At 46.8% G+C, this 21750-nt stretch overlaps 1 pseudogene; it reads left to right on the top strand.

Moving 5' to 3' along the window:
- Positions 1–4115: 4115 nt before the first annotated feature.
- Positions 4116–6334, top strand: LOC136548222 (uncharacterized; annotated as a pseudogene).
- The last annotated feature ends 15416 nt before the right edge of the window (positions 6335–21750 follow it).

Here is a 21750-nt window from a genome sequence, read left to right as displayed (position 1 = left end):
AGCCCTGAGGGCCCGGGGCCATGGGCCTTTAGCCGTCGTATCCAGGAGAGCACCGTTCCCGCAGCATTTCTGGCCGCTCACCAACATCACCAAATACATTGGGGAGACCAACCCAGGCATTTGGCTCGAAGACTTCTGGCTCACCTGTCGGGCTGGAGGAGTGGATGATGACTATTTCATCACCCAATACCTTCCCATTTGTGTGGGGGAACATGTTCAGGCATGACTCGAATTCCTTTCGTACTGACAGCATCCGCGACTGGACAGACCTCAAGAGGGTCTTCGTCGGGAATTTCTAGGGGACGTACGTTCGCCCAGGGAAACTCCTAGGACCTCAAGAGCTATCACCAGGAGCCCAATGAGTCCCTGCAGGATTACATCCATAGGTTCTTCCAACGATGCAACTCCCTCCCCGATGTCGTCGACGTAGACATCATCAGCGTGTTCCTCTCCGGGACGAATTGTGAGTCCCTGATCCACAAGCTTGGTTGCTTGAAACCCTGTACCACCCGCGACCTGCTCGATGTCGCCACCAACCACGCCTCTAGCGAGGAGGTGGTCAGAGCAGGTCTTTGGCGGAGGCTAGGACAAGCTCAAAGCCAAGCGCACAGACTCGGACGAAGGCCCCTCCACGCAGAGGGGCAAGAAAAACAAAAAAGATCGACACCGGTTGGGTAGCCCCACGCTGGTCGTCGCGGCCGATCGCGTGGCCAAGTAGCCCCAGTAGGGACTGCCTGACCACTTCAACAAGCTCATGGATGGTCCATGCCCCAACCTTGCCTACCCCGTCAAACACCTCTACAAGGAGTGCGAGCTCCTCAAATGTTTCCTCCGATAGGCCGGCGGGCCAAAGGAGGGAGACTGGCAAGGAGCCGATAGCCAAGAGGGGAGGCGCGACAGGCAAGGATAGAGACGGCTTCCCCAAACTCGAAGAGTGCATCATGATCTTCGGTGGGTCCGACGCCATCTGGACTAAACGCCAGCATAAGGTACGCTATAGGGAGGCATGCGCCGCCGAGATGGCCATCTCCTCCTTCCTCAGCTAGTTGGAATCCCCGGTCACTTTTGATCAGAGAGACCATCCCTCCTACGTCGCAAGACCAGGATGCTACCCGCTCGTCATTGACCCCATCATCCACAAGAAGCGCCTCACCAAGGTGCTCATGGACGGGGGTAGCGGCCTCAACATCCTATACATCGACACCCTCGATGCTATGCGCATCCCCCGATCAAAGCTTCCACCTGACGTGCTCCCCCTTCCATGGGGTAATCCCTGGGAGCATAGGCATACCCGCTCGGACAGATCAATCTACCCGTCACGTTCGGCAGCCGGGCCAACTTTCGCTTGGAGGTCCTCACCTTCGAGGTGGTGGACTTTCTAGGGTCCTACCATGCCATCTTGGGGCGGCCATGCTACGCAAGGTTCATGGCAATCCCTAACTACACTTACCTCAAGCTGAAGATGCCAGGACCAAACGGCGTCATCATCCGTGAGTAGCGCCTTCTCGCATGCCTTCGAGTGCGACCGCGAGCCCTACGAGCTCGCCACCGTGGTCGTCAACTCATCCTGAGCTCCTATAGCTCAGGGAGTCGTCAACCCCAGTAGTCCTAGACTGCAACAAACCGACCTCCTCGATGGCCTTCTGCTCGCTTGAGGAAACCAAGGCAGTGGGTGTCGACCCCACCGACCCAGCCAAGATGGTGCGAATCGGGACCTAGCTCCTGGCCCAATAGGAATGCGAGCTCGTTGACTTCCTGCGCGACAATCACGATGTCTTTGCATGGCAGCCTTCTGACATGCCGGGGATACCATGGGAGGTCGCTGAGCATGCATTGCGCCTTATCCTAGGCCCAAAGCCCACCAAGCAATGCCTGCGTCATTTCGACGACGAGAGACGTAGGGCCATAGGCGAAGAGATCACCAAGCTCCTGGCAGCCGGATTCACCAAGGAGGTTTTTTACTCTAACTGGCTCGCCAATCCCATCCTTGTCAGAAAAAAGACCGGGAAATGGAGAATATGCGTTGACTATACTAGACTCAACAAGGCGTGTCCAAAGGATCACTTTCCCTTGCCGCGCATAGATGTAAGTGCATCTAGCCCTTTAGTGGGTTTTGGTAAATTGAATGACAACACAATTAAAGGTCTAATAAGTTTGCTAAGTGTTGAACAGGAAAATGAGTCTATTGCATATACTTGTGGGTTGTGTATTAACAAGTATATATAAGGTTCAACTAGTAGGCAAATTTGATGATATGCCACATTGTGTTAAAGTGAATGCCAAACTGTGTATTGTTGTATTGGAAGTTTTTGGAAGCAATCTAGTTCAAGGAAAAGACAACAATGCAAATGGAATCAATGAAATGGCTTCTATGTTGTGGGATATCATAGTATCATGTGAAAGCAAACATACTTGGTAAATGACAATGTATAGTGGATATAAGTCGATCTCTACATTAGTTTGCTTACATGGATGAATATATGAAAGATCAATTGGAATGTCAAGCCAAAATGAGAAGAGAATAAGGAATCGTGAATTAGCTTGACCATATTAATGTTGATCCATGTATGTCTCTATGTGAGACAAACTGAAGCTTGATTGATCTCAACATTCATATCTAGAAAGTATTCAAGCAAGGATCAAAATATTGAAGAAATGTTTTTCAATGGATGCTTAATATAATGTGACTTAAGTATGGCTTGATAGGGTGAAGATAGCAAGGAAAGGGCTTCGAGGTACTAAGCGAAGGTGAAGGGCAAGCGATGGCTTGGTGACTGAGGTACCATGGCTAAGGTGAAGAAGAGAGTACTTGCATTGAGTCGAGGTACTAATCAAGCTATGAGGAGTCATATTATGTTGAGGATCAAATCATTAGTGGAAGTGACTTGAATCCATGAAGGTGAACTCATATGTATGGAAATGGTTCAAGTCACATAATCAAGGTATAATAAGAATGTGGAAAACATATTTGATAATAGAAGTTTTCAATTGCCAAATGAAGTAGCAACCAGCTCAAAGGCATTTACATTCTTTTGTGCTTTGAATTTGAGTTTAGGAAAAGCCGTACTATAAAGAGGGATTCTAGTACAGTTGGTCAACTGTGCAACCAGATGCTCAAAACTATAGATCTATATCCTCTTACCCAGCCAAAGCAGCCAGCCAAAAATCTCTAGATTCTACCTGTTTTGGCTAGGGCGGCAGTGCCGCCCATAAACAATCATTGGGCTCGAGGGGTATTTATACCCTTCAGGTCTGGCCCACAACGGTCATCTTCTTCACTAAGTCATTCTGCTCGAAACAAAATAGAACCAAAGCTCATCTCTCTCCTCCATTGTTTCTCCTTCATCCCTCAAGCAAATCTTTGATTCCCACCATCAAAACTTGAGAGAAAAGACAGCAAAACTCAATTAGAGAGAAGATCCACTAATTCCCAAAGTCTAAGAGCATTTGGTTCATGTTTGGCTGACGGTTCTAGGGTTTGTTACTCTTGGAGCTTGCTCCTAGCCGGCTAGGCGTCGCCCTTGTGCTTGCCAACTCGTGTGGTAGCCTTCGGAGGTTTGTAACCTCATCCTGCAGCTAAGAAATTACCCCTCACTTCAAGAGTTCATTCTCTTGATTTGAGAATGAGGGCAAGGCAAGCCTTGGTGGCAAGCCAATCCTTTTGTGGATGCCTCAACAATGTGGACTTAGGCAAGCCTTGGTGGCGAGCTGAACCATAGGATAAATTTTGTGTCTCGCGTGCTTCACTTTGTATTCTTGCTGGTTTAGCTCTTTGCTAGCTGATTGTTAGGGTTTGGTAGCTCGATCCTTTCTTGTGTAAGATTTATGTGGTATCCAGTCTTCGAACTGGATTTTGTCTTTCTGTTGCAGGATTGAGCAGCTGAGAGGGTCAGGTTACTATCTGTGAAATCTCAATGCTGTCTGCTTTATTTTTGAAGAGCGGTAGTGCCGCCCTATAAGGCCGATAGTGCCGCCCTCTATTCTAACAGAGTTTTGAGTTGAATTTTTATAGGCCTATTCACCCCCCCTCTAGGCCTCCTAGGCGACATCAAGGTCCTTTCAATTGGTATCAGAGCCTGGCTCTCAATTTCGAGCTTAACCGCCTTGAGAGAACGATGTCGACAAGTAAGGAGGTATCTCTAGAACTTTTACTTTTAGATGGCTCAAATTATACATCTTGGTCTGCTAGTGTGCTTGATGTTTTTAGGACCATGGGTCCTCAAATAGAGCAGATTGTAGATGTGAGTATTTCACCTCCTCATGATGATTTGATCTACCTTTCTAGAGAGGAAGTGAAATGCTTACAACTCAATGCTCAAGCTGCTAATGTCTTATTTAGTGCTTTGAGTGAAGATGTACTTGATGCTATCATATTTGGAGATGGTGAACCACTTGGTGATGCTCATATCATTTGGACCACGCTCAAGGAAATGTATGGCACTCCAAATGTGAAGAGAGCAACCTCTTATTGGAAAAACCACTTGAGGAATGCTCAACTTCATCGACAAATGATGAGCCTCAAGTGATTCTCTCAAAAGGCCTATTTGATCATGCCACATCCACTTTCTCGCCAACATATGACTTATTGGATGGTAATGAAATAGTTGGTGAGAACAATATTTTTACATGTGGTACTCCTACTTTCTTTAGTTCTTGTGAGACTAACATTTTGAAGGAAGAAGAAGCTTGTGATCGGTGGAAGCCAAATGATGAATCCACCTTACCAAGAAGCTCAACTCTCTATACCACTTCACATATCGGTCTCATGGCAAAGAAAGAGAAGAAAGTGGCAAGTGAGAGTGAGAGTGAGGGTGATAGTGATAGTGGTAGTGATGATGATGAGATCAATCAACACCTTGCACGTCTAAACAAGAAAGACAAGTTGATAGTGATCAAGTTCATAGAGAAGATTCAAGAGCAAGAAAAAGATCTCTACAAGCAAGAAGAGCTTCTCATTGAAAAGATCAAATGCTTGGAGAAGTTGACCAAAAAGCATGAAAAGCTTAAGTGCTCTCATGCTAGCTTGGTCCGAAGGTATGAAAACTTGTCAATTGAGCAAACTCATACTATTAACTCTCTATCTTGTGTTGCTCAATTAGAAGATCAGAATTATATGTTCAAAGACAAGTTGGAAAGACTTACTAGCAAAAATAAGACTTTGCAAGTCATGATGGGCTTTTGTGCTCTCATGAGAAGCTTATAGAGTCTCATCTCATGCTAGAAGTTGCTCATGAGGTTGTGGTAACAACGGTAAAATCATACCAACCTCACACTCACAAATGCACATATACACAAGTTTCATCTATTTTATCATGTGCTAACAAGTGTTGCTCTCAAGCAAGCCAACCTTCCGTTGAGCATGTAATTGTAGAAACTTGTGATGATTCCATTGCAAAAGAAAATGAACATCTCAAGGAAGAAGTTGAAATGCTAAAAAGGGACTTGATTCAATGGAAGGGCAAGTGCAATGCTCAACCTTCTCAAGATAACCATGAAGACATGGTGAAGAAGCTTGAGAAGGGATCAACCGATGCATGCATCAAGCCTTATCAAAAGGGTTACAAGTCCAACAATAGCAAAGTGAAGGGGATACTTAAAGAAGTGCAATCTATCCTAGAATATAGTAGTTCAGCTAGCTGCACAGACTATAGCAGTGCCGCACCCCAAGGGTGGCAGTGCCGCACCTGGATAGAATAGGAAAGTTCCCAAGGCCATCAAGGTGCAACATCAATCAAAGAAGACTCTCATCACTTGTTTCAAGTGCAAGAAAGACGGTCACCATGTCAGAGATTGCCCCTTGAAGAAAGAAGAGAAGGACGTGAGCAAGATCCAAGAGAAGAAGAAGATGGCTCATGTCAAGTTCTCCGACATGGGACACAATGCTTCTATGTGTTCCAACAAGGTCGATGATCAAGCCACACTTCCAAAGAGCAAGACAAGAAGAAGCAAGAGGAAGTGTTATGGTTGTCATGAGAAGGGACATGAAATTGGCTCATGTCCTAATAAGAAAAGTGAAGGCTTGTCATCATCAACAAAGAGGTTCATTAGCAAGGTAGCAAGCAAAGTGCAAGAAGAGAAGGCTAGAAAGAACAAGAACTACCTATGCTACACTTGCAAAGGAAAGGGACATTTAAGTAAGGATTGTCACATGGGTAACACTTCTAAGCTCAACTTATCAATTGATTTAAATATGCTTAGGAGGCCCAAAAATGACACTTGTGCTAGAAAGGTGATTGGTTCACCATGTGCTAGCACACAGGCCATTTGGGTGCCTAAGTCTTGTGTGACTAACCATAATGGGCCCAACATAGTTTGGGTACCAAATTGTGCTTAGTAAGTGTTGTAGGTACTTGAAGGTGATATGAAGCTTCGGGGTGCTTGAGCAAGTTGATTGAAAATATTCACTCAAGCTATCAATCAATTCACATTGCATATTCTTATATGGTTGACCCGAAGATGAATCAATGGGAATACTTCAAACTTCATATTCACCTCGGTAACTAGTACCTAACCCTTGCTAACTAGCCACTTGACGTGTGTAGTCTCTAATAGTTCACAAATATATGTGTGTTTGTGAATTATTAAGAGTGGCTAGAGTACTTCAAGTCTAAGTGAATCATTTGCCATATGATGCTTTTAATGGCTCTCTAGTAGAGCAAGATCTTATTCATGTTGTAGATAATGAGGAACCACCTTGTGGAGCAATCAAGAAAATGGCCATTGGTGATATAAGACCACAAGAAGTACATGCTACAAAAATGGAAGCTCCTCAAGTTGCTGCTGTACCAAATTTCGCTGACAACTCTGATGTAGAGGTGCAGCACACCCCTGTTGTAAATCAGCAGGGCGGCAGTGCCACACCCAAGGGCGACAGTGCCGTCCCTCCTATATAGTAGCAGCTGACTCCCCTCTAGTTCATGGACAAATCTGCAACCTTCATATGTTCAAGATGAAGATGAAAAGACCACCTCATCCATTACAATCAAGAAGGGTGGTAACATCAAAATCTCAAGTGCAATTTATTTGAAACTAAACTCCTTTGTGTCTTGTGTAGCCACGTAGGATAATAGAAGCACTTGAGGATATTCATTGGTTGCTGGTCATAGAATAGAAACATGATCAAAATTGAATTGATCATCCACACCAAGCAACATAGATGACTTGACTTTCCTTTGTGGACTTCAAACCAAGAAAAACAAGATGAAGCAAGTTTATGTTCGTGCACATTATGAGTTGGTTTGATGGATTTGGAATCTTGGTACACATTGGAGGATACAAGTAGATTTCAAAATGGCCAAGAATAAAGAATCAAGCTTAAGTCAAGTAAAGGGACTTATTACTCACAAGTCGAGAACTTCCTACTTGATGGAATCTTGTCATATGTTAGATTGCCAAATTCTCATTCTCATCTTATGGGCATCTACATGCTATAATGGTTGTGAGTATCTCTTGGCATAGTTCAAATTGATTACACTATTGTTGCCATGACCTAGACATAGAGTGAAAATCTCAAGTTCTTAAATGAATAAAGTGTTATGTGAGAAATTCAAATACTTAGAGCACTTATAAAAGGAGACTTTAATCTATGGCTAGAGTTGTGAGACTAATCTTTCTCTCTATGTGATTTATGTAGTCTCACTAAATGAGAATATGTTTCTCAAATAGAGTGTGCTATTATATGAAGGCTATCAATCCAAAACCATGTAATGTATTTTCTCTCTAGCTAATTTGGATTTGATTTGTCTATGTTAGCCACTCACCATAATATGGCTTAAATCTGCCCTTTGGACTTAAATGACCAACCATGCACATTTACATTTCCATTCCACTCAAAAGAATGTGCATGAGGCATCAAGGGAGATTTAGTCCATGTTATGAGGTTTCTCTATTTTGGTAACCCACTTGTCATCCACATATAAATGGTTACTAAATGGAAAACTTGTGCTTGTGTTACTAATGTCTTCTTGTGATTGAGCTTATCCATAGAAAATCAATAATAAGATGTTGTGCTAATTTAATTCACAAGCTTAAAGGTTATTCTTCACCTAAAGAAAGACGTTGCTGCTAAAGGCCATTTAGATCAAAAGTTTCAGTTTCGCTTGAATCAAGTTTGAGGTTGATATGAATAAGCTATACAGGAAGAATTCACAAGATTACGAGTGTTGATGAGAGGACTGAATGGATATAACATCTTGTATGTATTCTCAATTGAAATCACCTCAAAGATTGGACATGAAAAGAAGAAGAATCATCGATCATCAAATCTGTCCAGAAAATTGCAAATCTGAGTTGACTGCCTTCAAGCATGGATTTGGAGATTTAAATACTGATAAATTGATCTAAAACTTTGTGAGCATGCTATACACATCTATACCTAGCCATGCAGCCTGAGGCCTAGCAGCCCAGCCCAAAGCCTAGCCTTTTGGCCTGACACGAGCACGGCCCAGCACGGAGGCTAGCGGGCCCGGGCTAGCCTGGCTCGGAGGGGCAGGCCGTGCCTGGGCCTTACCCCAGGCACGTGGGCCAGCACGGCATGGCCCGCTATAGAGCACATGGCCTGGTGATGGCTCGGCCTACCAACCGCCCGCGCCCTGCATACATTAGCGGGACTCCCCGCTCGCCCACCTAGTGGCCCCTTAGTCGCACCCGACGCCCCGCACCATGCACCGCACCTGACGCCCCGCACCACACCTGACGCCCCTCACTTGCCGCTCCCTCTCCCTCACTTCTCTCTCTCCCATGGCAGCCCCCACTCGAGGCTCCTCCCTCCTCTCCCAGATGCCATGGCCAACCCTCCCTCTCAGTCTCTGAGATGCGACGCCAGACCCTCTCACTCTCGGGCCCTCTCCCTCTTTGTGTCTGAGATGTGGCGCCCGGCCTTCACCCTCTAATGACAAGGTGGACCTAGGAGCACGGTGGCGCTGGCCCCAGCCGGCCCACGCGTGCCCTCTCTCTGTCTCTCTCCCTTCGGCGGCGTGTGCCCTTTCTCCTCCCTATGGTGCCAGAACGGCGCGGGGACGCCAGATCCGGCGACGTCGCTGCGCGAGGAGGCCAGATCTAGGCATCCAGCTATGGCGGGCATAAGGAGGTCTCTGGCGGTGCCCTCTCTCCTCTCCTCCATCTGGCGGTGCCTGTATGTGACGACGGTGGAGACTGGCCAGATCCATCGAGGTGGTAGCCGGATCTAGCGAGCAACTACCGGATCCAGCGAGCGGCCGACCTCCTCCAGTGTGCGGGCCATGGGCTAGCACGACCTGTCAAAATGGCCGTACCTCATGGGCTGGCCCGGCATGGAAATCGGCCCATAATGTCGTGCCTGGGCCGGAGGCAAGGCCCGTGGGCCTGTGAGGCACGGCCCGGGAGGCACGGCGTGCCGTGTCGGCCCGTTGGCTATCAGGCCGTGCTGGCACGGGCCCATGCCATGCCGGGCCATGCCGGCCCATTCGCCATCTATATACACATCTAGTACTTGTTACTGTACAATTGGTATGAAGATTGGTTTTGAAGAAAATCAGTTTTGAGTTGGTTTCTGTTAGCTTCAATAGTGAAGTTTTAGATTTGAGCAATTCTGGTAGAAAATTATTTTCACTGACCAAATGGAGTTCAAATGAGCTAAATTTTCTAGAGAAGTTAGAGGACTCATAGATGAAGATCTCTACCAAATTTCATGCATATTGGGCTAGTGGTATGAGAGATATGGATTTTTTTCTTTCTGAGAATGACAGAATCTGAAAACTGACTGAATGGAATTGGATTGCATTGTGGCAACAAGATTGAGTTAGCTCTCAAGTTGGTCATGAAGAATCAGTAAATATGAGAAATATAAATTTGGTCTAAAGGAGTTTCAATGAAAGAAAAGAACTCACACAAGGGTCCAAATAAGTTGCAATTAGAGTACAAGCAGCAGCAAGTGATTGAAACTAGTTGGAACAAGAAGTAATTAGCTGAGACTATTGAATTACAAGCAGTTTCAAGGAGTTCAAATCAGTTGGAGTATAGTGCAAGTCACTCCCTTGACCTCATATTGTTAATGTGCTTAAGTGAACTTTGTGTACTCTTGTATGCACAAATTTAGGGGGAGCTTGGCCTATATCTTGTGGGATTATTGGTTTCTTTCAAGTGTTTGATGTGCAGTCCCACACATGGAAAAAGGAGGATGGGTAGTTCCTTTGGATTCTCTAGGTGTTTCACAATTATTCTAGGAGGTATCGGTCTTTATAAACCAAGTGCTCCTGGTTTAAATGTTGAATGTCCCAATCCTTTAAATGGACCTAGATTTGGATGAGATGGAGAAAATAATTGAAGAGTGGGCTTTCATTGCTATTTCTCCTCTCTAGGTGCTCATCAAGTGCTTATGATCCATCCCATTGATCTCCTAGGATCTTATCAACAAAAAGTGGTAACTCCTAGTTCATAACTTGCAAATTTCATGAATTTTACCTTTGCTCTCTATGTGAGTTGCTTTAGGTAAAGAAAGAACTAGGAAACTAATATGGATCTTGGATGATCACAAAATCTCTAATTCACCACATTTCAACAAGAGAGAACTATAGCCATCCAAATCATTGAAGTCTAACTTATGATGGTCATATCAATGAAAATAAGTGTGGTGATCTATCTACCTTGGTGGTGGTATGTTTCCTTGGCATAATTTCAGTTGTTGCAAAATTATAATGCTTTGTCCAAGATATAGGATGAACTCCCCTCGACTCTTAAACCGATTCTAGTGCATTTCACAAGTAATTCAAGCACTTGATGCACATATTAAGGGGGAGCTTGTAACACCCCGGTGTTACGAGCTCATTTAGCACAGCGATTTAGGCCTAAAAGAAATTAATTAACCAAGCTCTCATGTTTTAAAATTTTAAACTCACATGAGATGATAAACCAATTTTATGTGATTCGTTTTGTGGTTGAAGGAATCAAATAAATATCGTAAGTTAGTTACTTAGTGCGTGAACATGTTAAGTGAAATCCAAATGAGAAAAATAGAATAGGTAGTTTTAATCGTTTAACACGAAGAACAATTTATATGAACAGAAATAAAATACAATGGGTATATAGTACTTAAATAAAATTCAAAGTGTAAGTCGAGTAGATGGACATGCAACTTTTGTTTCGGTAAATAAATGTTATTAGTATATTTGATAGCTCAAGGTTTGAATTTGGCATTTGATTTCAGCTTCTAGAACTAAAATGACCAAGTCATATTGCCTAATGACCACGCCGTTTTGGCATTTAAATTTTGATTAAAAGTCTTAAACACTAGATCTATGTTCTTGCACCGTTAGTTGCATCATAGTGAGTACCTTAGTATGGGGTAGCTCATGGGCTGATTTGAATTTGGGTTGGTATTGTAAAAATTGCTCAAACTTCCATAGAACGTGCTGTTGGGCTGGTTCTGGTCACAGTTCATGACCAGGCGCACTGCTTGACGAACCCATTTTGGCGTGTCTCTATCTTTCTCGGTAAATTGTCTAAGTTTGCGTTTGATGCTCCTCGTGATAGCCCTTAGTACCCACTTGAGCCCTGTCGAATTGGGTTTGCCTCAACCGAGCTAGGTTCGTGTATTTGCTCGCTTCAAAAGTCGTGCAAGTACTACGTTTGGCCGTTTGGCTCTGTGTTCACGGTCAACACGCGTGCTGGCGCTGCTGGCGCCAGTCGCAGGCCGTGGCCACGCTGTGTTGTGGGCCATCTCATGCGTCGGTCGGGGCCGCACAGTGCCTTAGCCTCGCATCGTCCTGGCCTCCACGTTGTCCTAACCTCTGTTGTTGCGTGCGCGCCGCTGACCGCTGGTGCCGAGCTTGGCCATGGCCGATCGTGGCCCCTCCTTCTAGGATAGCGTGCGCATGTGCCGCCGATCAGGCCAACGTCATCGCGTGCCTCTCATCTCGCCTTGTCCTCTTGCAAACCAGGCCACACCGTGCCACTGTGCTGCATGCAGGGCCGAGGCGAGTTTGCAGTTGTCGCTGCATGGCCATCATGGCGCTCGCTCCACCACTCGATTCACTACCGTGTAGCGGCTTTGGATGCTTGGCACTGCTGACATGCTTGGTCAGTGACCTAATCACAGTGGTGATGGGACACCGCCTTGCCTCGCCCTATCCCCGCAAGCAGACGCCGGTGAGCCCCGCTCGGGCCTGGCCACGCCAAGCCGAGCACTTTCTGCCAAGCACCCTCCTATGTCCGGTCAACTATGAGCATGTGCTCGTGTTGCCACGAACGATCGGTACCGCCCTACCTTTATCCGTGCGGCTCGCTCGTGTGAACTTCCCCATCTATGCCGTGCGTAGAGCCGCCACCCCTTTCCTCCCTCGTACTCACCAGGCCGAGCTTCGCAACACAATTCCCTACTCTGGGAGATAGTTTAGGAAGTCGCCTTGCTAGGCAGGTTCTAGCGAGGCCATGCGATGCCTTGGCATGGACAAATTTGGTGCGATACTTGCTGCCGGCCGTTTACGCCACCGCATCGGTGAATCAGGGAGGTCCGGCCGAAGAATGGGTGGCAGTTCAATTACTCGTGCTCCTAAGCTCTACTTGATCTTATTCAGCTGGTGCTCACATCATTCTGGTCAGGGACCTCATCGGTGATGCGGTGGCACACCGATGCCGCGCTCGAAGCACCGCCGTATCGCGCGGGCGCACGTGGCCAGGATCCTCTGGACCTTCCCCATCTCAACCGGCTGCGCAGCTTGTTTCGGGGTAAGCTCTTGCTGCTCCCTCACCTCCCTGTTGCTCTTGTCACCGTGCTAGCTCGTCGGAACAGCCGCGCCATCACCGCAAACCACCGCCTGCTGCTATAGAGGACCCTAGGGCACCTCCCCGTGCTCCACCGCTTCCAAGCATCATTGGCTGGGTCGTAGACGGTGGTTGACCCCATAGTTGGGCCAGCTTGGGTCCCTGGTGTTCGACGCCGCAGCCGTGTGCCGGTCGGAGCCACGCCGTCACGCGCAGGGCGGCAGGGACTGCTCCGTTGCGAAGGTGATATGCTTTAGGGACCTTTGTGCAAAGCCTGGGTCTGTGGGAATAGGGCGGGTTGCGGTCGCATGTTTATCTGAGTAACCGAGTCCTTTTCTGCAAAAATCATCACCGTGCGCGGGCCTCTTGGCCTTGGGCCGTTGCTAGGCCGGCCTGCTGCGCGCATCCGCGCCCCGCGCGGACGGTTGTGGGGCTGCCTTGTGCCTAGGCCGTTCGCCCGCGATTGGGTCGCTGCCTGCGCTGGGCCGGTCGCCGCAGTCCGCGTGCTGGGCCGCTTACTGCTTCCGCGCGTGGGCTCGCCGCTCAGTCACCTGGGCCGCGCGTGCGCGGATTTCCGAGTTGGGCCAAATAATTAGTTGCTGGCCCCTTTTAGATTTCTAAGGCATTTGTCAATTTAGTTGATGAAATAACTTGTAAAATTCATAGAAAATCACAGAAAAATCATAAAAATGCCGAACTAGTTTTGTTGAGTTTATAAAATTATGCTCTATCTATCAGTATATTTTGTTCACAAAGTTTGGCAATATTTTTGGGAGCTATATAAGTATTTTCAAATGCTTAATATTGTTAAAAGATGAACTTGTAGAAATTTCCGGGATAAATCGGTAATAGTATTGACTCTAAAAATTTGACAGTAAACTACTAATATTATTATCTACTCGCTATAATTTTTGTAGCTCAATAATAATTAGTTTGCTAGGTAGATAATGATGCTCTATTTCGAATAACGATTCAATCGATAGAATGAAATAAAGAAACAACTTGGGTTTGTATAACTAAAATAATTGTTGGAAAATAACGTCTTATTCGATAACATGTATATGTAGCCTAAGTACGGTCATCGTTAGATCTAGCTCATCAACGTGAGCGGTGTAAATCATATTTTACGAATCACGGTTGTAATTGATTAATTACGTCCTTGCACTGCATCGCATTGCATATCATATAGGTACGATGATGGATCAACGGATAAATCGAAGGATGATTGGAAATCCGAAGATGGTGTAATGGTATTCTCTCCAGGAGTGGATGCGATGGGCTTGTCATTCAGTTGCTGGTGGATGATCTGAAGATGCAAATACTAACTTTAATATATATCTTACCCAGGCAAGCCCCTGGTGCATAACCCCTACTTTCTGTAGTTTAAATTATATTTGTGCATTAAGTTTTAAGGAGTTGAATGAAACCCACTTGCATATATATCTTTATTCCTATGAGTCTTACTAGTATGATAGGATCGTGTAGAATGCTAAGCTACAGGACTCCGGTAGAAGTCGAGTGATTGCCTGACACTCTGAGAGATAGGAAATATATTACTATCACTTGGAAAATATAAATGGTGGAAAGGAAAAATGGTGACCGGGCAAGGATATGGTTTGGGTATTGGTGAGTGTAAGGAGTTGTGTCGCCGTGGACACGGGGCATAGCTTGGTTACACTGTTTTTCCCTAGTCTGGTCGGTTAAGGACCGATTCTTGCATAAGACTCTAGGTAGGTCACAGACTTATTATCCCGAGCATATACTTGTGTATGGGCACTTGGAAGACTTGTTGCTCTCTTGTCGTAGATCTGGCTTTTCTGGACCGACTGTCAGGGTTTGTTTTTGGTGGAGGAGGTCCTTGCACCGCACTGAGTCCAGGACTCAGGGGCGGGGGCTTGGAGTCCCAGTTTGGATGGCGACCTAGACACCCGGGACAAGACAGTGATGGGTTGGTCCTGCTTGTGCCTGGGGTACAAGCAGGGCGTGTGTTTTTGGGGTACCCAACTGGGGGCATTGATTCGCGAATCGCTGGGAGATCCGGTACGTCTTGTCTATGGTTTAGCATCGTAGTAAGAACTGAAGAATGGAAGATGGAACAGGAAATCTGATTGCTTACCACCTGCTTAAAAGTAGCACAGGTGCTTACATAGAATGGTTAGTTAATAAATCAATGTGACTATTAATAAAAATTGAATGTAAGGACGCACGCTTAGTAATGCTTCCTGCAATGCAATAAACCCACAAGCCAGATAGCCTTGCATATCCTTGGAGTCTTTTCTTTTCTCCTGTTGGATAAGTCTTGCTGAGTACAATTGAGTACTCAGGGTTTTATTCCCCCTGTTGCAGGTAACAGGTGGATGCCAAAGCTGACCTTTGTGTGCAGATTCCTCCTGGTGGGCTCAGAGAGGATTTCCTTTACGCTGCGATCGTAGTTGCTATTTATAACTCTCACCAAATGCTTTTATAAATGAAAGTTTCATAATCTGTTGTCGTAGTGTATATATCAATACTTTAGCATGTCATTAATAGATGTTTATTTCCGTTGTAACTCTGTTCACATGTTTAAATTCCGCTGTCCAATTAAATTATTCATAACTCTGATAATATGATTTCATTCTGCTGTTATATCGATAAATATTATACTCTGATGTTGTATTAAAAGTGATGTAAGAAATGGTTCAGAATTATGTAAGCTTTATTCTCTCATTTGTGATCCTGATGGCAAAAATGTGGATATTCGGGTTCTCCTCTGGGGTGTTCCTGATGGAACCGAGTAATTTAGTGTTCTCCCTCGAGTGCTTAGTGTCTAATGGAAGATAAGCACTCCTATGAGGCATTAGATTAGGCGGTTCTGCCACAGGTGGTATCAGAGCATAAATGAGGAAATAAAGCTTCCAAATCCTTTTCTAAATTAAAATTTGACTACCTATTTTTGCAAAAAGTTAGGACGTTTGCACGCGAAGTTATGTAAGTAGCCCTATTACTATGGTTATGTATCCAGGATAGATGGCACTCTGCTGACTTAGGTAGGCTTAATCAAGTTTCTATAGGTACACTGACTCGAGCATAGTCCAATAGTATCGACTAGTTACAGGGAGAGAACGATATGCCAAAAATTTGAGAACAGTTGCCCTATATGTTGGCAACAGTGAAAGGACGTATAGGATGTGCATTCATGCATATCCTGTTTGTGCATTGTAGCGCTCGTATTGCTTATAGACATGCCCTCGATAGGTGTCACGCATGTCGTATTGTGCACGACAGACTTGTTCCTGTTCTAGAGTAGGTCTACACTATGGCTTTGTGTTTTGCATTCACCCGTGGTCCGCGCCGGTCATGACCCACGTCTCTCCGTACCCCTTTTCTATGCTCTTGTCAAACCCTTGCCCTACAGTCGTACTAGTCAGTAATGGCATCGCACGTCGCTCGCCTCGAACGCGTGGAATTTGGTCGATCCATCGTAGTGATCTCGCACGGGATCCCTGGTGGACCATGCCAGGACGACTGAGCACTCCGCCTTTATAAGCAGAGCCTGACTTAGCTATTGGTATCACCACTCGGCGCACCTTAGCTCGCTTAGCTTTTCCTTTGAGCCAACCTTTCTTTTCGCTCAGCCTTCCTTGCAACCACCGCCAGAGATGGCAGGAGCCTAGGTTAGTACCTATTGCCTGAACGTTGAGGGTTTTCCTAGAATCCTGCATGCCACCCTACAAAAGCTCGGAGTCAAAGGTCATCCTGAGTATGAGGAACATGGCACCGAGCGATGTGAGGTTACCATCTACATCAGGAAGAGTGAAGAGTTCCCCGACCTCACTGAAGCCTAGAGTGTGACCACCATCGGGTTTAGCTTCACCGACACCTACCAAGTTATGGCCTGCAAAGCCTTGCGATACCTCTGCCAGATCTATGAGGAGCCCATTGCTCGTACCCCCATGCGGTTCTTTCCACCTTTGGATAGGAACCGACGGTCATGGAGGGCTCATATGGAGGCTTTGCAAGGGCGGGATGCGCATGAGGACAGTCCCACCATGGTGCACTTAACCACGTACCTACTTGCTTTAGATGAGCAGTACGATCATCAATCCTTGGAACTGGGGGCGTGTCTTTGGCGTGCCGAGGAAGCCGAGGTCTTCAACTGGATGCTCTAGGTGTAGCTCGCCGAAGCGCATGCCAGCGCTGCAGCTGCTGAGAGCCAGGAGACTGCCATGTCGGAAGCCCTGAAGGAGGCTAAAGATCGGCATGTCCATTAGCTTCGGGTGGCCTATCTTGTCACCAGGGCCGAACGGAGGACGTTGGCTGCTGAAAGGTAGGATGCCCTGATCTTGGAAGGGATCCCTATCCACCTGTCAAAAAGAAGAAGGATCAGTGTTGCAGCACCGCCCGCACCTCCACCCTCGGAAGTGTCAGAAGAAGAACCCTTGATTCCTCTCGCTCAGCCATTGCCCCATGAGGATGTAGATTAGTTGCCTTGGGATGTTGTACCCATAGTCGTAGTGTTTTTCATTGTTGTCCTCCGGTATTGTACTCTTGCCATGTTGTTCGTCCGTAGTTGTTGAGATCGTCCGCTAGTAGGGAAGGTGAATGTAGTATCATGCATGGGAGCCTGAATGCCTGTATGTTGTACCCGTATAAGACCGTTGGAACATGCGTTTTATTTAGTTCGCTGTGTATATTGCGTTCATCTACCTTAATTTCGTTAGACATGCTTAAAGTTTTCAAGGGCGATATTAAGCGGGTTGCAAGAAAAGTTGCCATTCAGATGCCAGCAGATCAGCCGTGATTGGATGTTATTGGACACTGTATCGACTAATTGTGGATGCCTCAGCAGAACACTTGAATCTCTTTAAAACAAATCCGTTGTTGGATTTGAATTCCTTGTCCCTTGTTGTGAAGGGAACCTTTGGTGTTTGAATTTTCCCTTGCAATACTCCCCTTACTCTGTGGTCTATGACCCCACCGCCTTCATGGCATGTAAGTTGGTAGTAGTTGCCTGGTTAATAGCTTCTGGTGCCACGACGACACCGAGGGCTCCCTATGGAATAGCTTCCACATGGTGACGCTGCTCGGCACGTGCTGGTATCGAGGATGTTAACCAAGCACCTTTACCAAGTTACCCCGCCGAACTGCTTTTGCTACAAAAATATTTTTCTTGGAAATATTCGGGTGTTCAAATGGGAAATCCATAATGGGTTGATGCAGAAGTGTTCTCTCAAGGTAAACAAGAGGTGGTTTTGGAGGAAGAAAGTATGACATGGTCTCAGTCTACTTGAAAGCCAGATGTGGTCGAGTAAAGGAAAGAAAAAGAAGAGTAGTAAGGAAGGTTAGCCGTGGGTAGTTGTAAAAGTCTGAGTGGATGTCATGTCTCAAGCCTATGTTTAGTTGACCGCGCTATGTATGCTAGGTCATTTCGTTGCATGCCCTACGAATGCTGTCTATATCGGGCCCTTAGCTCCCTGTTTTTGCATGGCCGCAGCATCGTGCCGCACTCGCTGTCCTTGTGCACTGTGCGCTTTTCCTTTTCCTGGCGTCCGGTCGGCTCTCTACCCCGCACCATCATTCCCCGTACCGGACCCCCCCCCATTTTCCCTTCCCTTCGGTCTTCTTTTTGTGGACACGACCGCTCGCACGCCTTCCTCGTCGAGCGTACCTTCCTATTTTCTCTCCCTTATTTCCCATCTGCTCGCTTATGCAGTGAGTGCAACATGAATCGTCTATGTATCCCATCCCCGCCGCATCCGCTTCCGGTGTGTTGCTTCCCATCTCTGTTTGCCCCTTTAAATACCCTTGGTCCTTGCTCTTCTTCTTCTTCTTCCCATTCCCTTGCATTCGGAGTAGAGCTACGAGATCCAGTTGTCACTCATGGAGTTAGGCTCGTCAGTCTAAGGTGATGGTGTAATCTGAGGAGGAGAAAGGATTTTGTTCTTCAAAGAAGTTCGAGTTCCCTTTTGGTTAGTTGGTCTTAGGGTTCACGATGTTTGAGTTTCGAGAGTCCTATTTCTAGACCATATGGTGCTATGCCATGTTTTGGATAATCATCTTCTTGTTGTTTCTCCATTGTCCTCATCTATCTCGACTTCTGGAGTTAGGTCTCGATTGTACCGGGTTGCTCTTAACCATGTATCCGTAGATCCCCGTGTGGTTTAATATTCGAAGTCGTGTAATCTTTCATGTAATCCCTGATCTATGGAATGTAATCGTGTTTCCCCTTTTCTGGTTCTAGCTTCGAATCTCAGGATGAGATTCTTTTTAAGGGGGGTTGGTTGTAACACCCCAGTGTTACGAGCTCATTTAGCACAATGATTTAGGCCTAAAAGAAATTAATTAACCAAGCTCTCATGTTTTAAAATTTTAAACTCACATGAGATGATAAACCAATTTTATGCGATTCATTTTGTGGTTGAAGGAATCAAATAAATATCATAAGTTAGTTACTTAGTGCGTGAACATGTTAAGTGAAATCCAAATGAGAAAAATAGAATAGGTAGTTTTAATCGTTTAACACGAAGAACAATTTATATGAACAGAAATAAAATACAATGGGTATATAGTACTTAAATAAAATTCAAAGTGTAAGTCGAGTAGATGGACATGCAACTTTTGTTTCAGTAAATAAATGTTATTTGTATATTTGATAGCTCAAGGTTTGAATTTGGCATTTAATTTCAGCTTCTAGAACTAAAATGACCAAGTCATATTGCCTAATGACCACGCCGTTTTGGCATTTAAATTTTGATTAAAAGTCTTAAACACTAGATCTATGTTCTTGCACCGTTAGTTGCATCATAGTGAGTACCTTAGTATGGGGTAGCTCATGGGCTAATTTGAATTTGGGTTGGTATTGTAAAAATTGCTCAAACTTCCATAGAATGTGCTGTTGGGCTGGTTCTGGTCATAGTTCATGACCAGGCGCACTGCTTGACGAACCCATTTTGGCGTGTCTCTATCTTTCTCGGTAAATTGTCTAAGTTTGCATTTGATGCTCCTCGTGATAGCCCTTAGTACCCACTTGAGCCCTGTCGAATTGGGTTGGCCTCAACCGAGCTAGGTTCGCGTATTTGCTCGCTTCAAAAGTCATGCAAGTACTACGTTTGGCCGTTTGGCTCCATGTTCACGGTCACCACGCGTGCTGGCGCCACCGTTTGGCTCCATGTTCATAGTCACCACGCGTGCTGGCGCTGCTGGCGCCAGCCGTAAGCTGTGGCCGCGTTGTGCTGTGGGCCATCTCACACATCTTTCGGGGCCGCATAGCACCTTAGCCTCGCATCGTCCTGGCCTCCGTGTTGTCCTGACCTTCGCTGTTGTGTGCGCGCCGCTGACCGCTGGCGCCGGGCTCGGCCATGGCCGGTCGTGGCCCCTCCTTGCAGGACAGCGCGTGCATGTGCCGCCGGTCGGGCCGACGTCATTGCGTGCCTCTCATCTCGCCTTGTCCTCTTGCAAACTAGGCTACACCGTGCCGATGTGCTACATGCAGGGCCGAGGCGAGTTTGCAGTTGTCGCTGCGTGGCCATCGTGGCGCTCGCTCGACCACTCGATTCACTACCGTGTAGTGGCTTTGGATGCTTGGCACTGCTGACATGCTTGGTCATTGACCTAATCATAGGGGTGATGGGACACCGCCCGGCCTCACCCTATCCCCGCAAGCAGACGTCGGTGAGCCCCACTCGGGTCTGGCCACGCCAAGCCGAGCACTTTCCACCAAGCGCCCTCCTGTGTTCGGTCAACTGTGAGCATGTGCTTGTGTTGCCACGAATGATCGGTACCGCTTTATCCGTGCGGCTCGCTCGTGTGAACTTCCCCGTCTACGCCATGCATAGAGCCGCCACCCCTTTCCTCCCTCGTACTCGCCAGGCCGAGCTTCATAACACAATTCACTACTCTAGGAGATAGTTTAGGAAGTCGCCTTGCTAGGCAGGTTCTAGCGAGGCCATGCGATGCCTTGGCATGGACGAATTTGGTGCGATACTTGCCACCGGCCATTTACACCGCCGCATCAGTGAATCGGGGAGGTAAGGCCGTAGAATGGGTGGCAGTTCAATTACTCGTGCTCCTGAGCTCGCCTCGATCTTATTCAGCTGGTGCTTACATCATTCTGGTCAGGGACGTCATTGGTGATGCGGTGGCACACCGATGCCGCGCTTGGAGCACCGCTGTATCATGCGGGCGCACGTGGCCGGGATCCTCAGGACCTTCCCCATCTCAACCGGATGCATGGCTTGTTTCGGGGTAAGATCTTGCTGCTCCCTCACCTCCCCGTTGCTCTCATCAATGCGCTAGCTCGTCGGAATAGCCGCGCCATCACCGCAAACCACCGCCTGCTGCTGTAGAGGACCCTAGGGTGCCTCCCCGTGCTCCACCGCTTCCAAGCATCATTGGCTGGGTCGTAGACGGTGGTTGACCCCGTAGTTGGGCCAGCTTGGGTCCCTGGTGTTCGACGCCGTAGCCGTGTGCTGGCTGGAGCCACGCCGTCACGCGCAGGGCGGCAGGGACTGCTCCATTGTGAAGGTGATATGCTTCAGGGACCTTTGTGCAAAGCCTAGGTCTGTGGGAATAGGGCGGGTTGCGGTCGCATGTTTATCTAAGTAACCGAGTCCTTTTCTGCAAAAATCATCACCGCGCGTGGGCCGTTGCTAGGCCGGCCTCCTGCGCGTAGCCGTGCCCCGCGCGGACGGTTGTGGGGCTGCCTTGTGCCTGGGCCTGTTCACCCACGATTGGGTCGCTGCCTGCGCTGGGCCGGTCGCTGTAGTCCGCGCGCTAGGCCGCTTACTGCTTCCTTGTGTGGCTCGCCGCTCAGTCGCCTGGGCCGCGTGTGCGCGGATTTCTGAGTTGGGCCAAATAATTAGTTGCTGGCCCCTTTTAGATTTCTAAGGCATTTGTCAATTTAGTTGATGAAATAACTTGTAAAATTCGTAGAAAATCACAGAAAAATCATAAAAATGCCGAACTAGTTTTGTTGAGTTTATAAAATTGTGCTCTATCTGTTAGTATATTTTATTCACAAAGTTTGGCAATATT

This window comes from Miscanthus floridulus, chromosome 4 (assembly GCF_019320115.1).
Source record: "Miscanthus floridulus cultivar M001 chromosome 4, ASM1932011v1, whole genome shotgun sequence".
NCBI lineage: Eukaryota > Viridiplantae > Streptophyta > Magnoliopsida > Poales > Poaceae > Miscanthus > Miscanthus floridulus.
The sequence above is the reverse complement of the archived record's forward strand: the minus strand, read 5'-3'. Positions and strand labels throughout refer to the sequence as shown.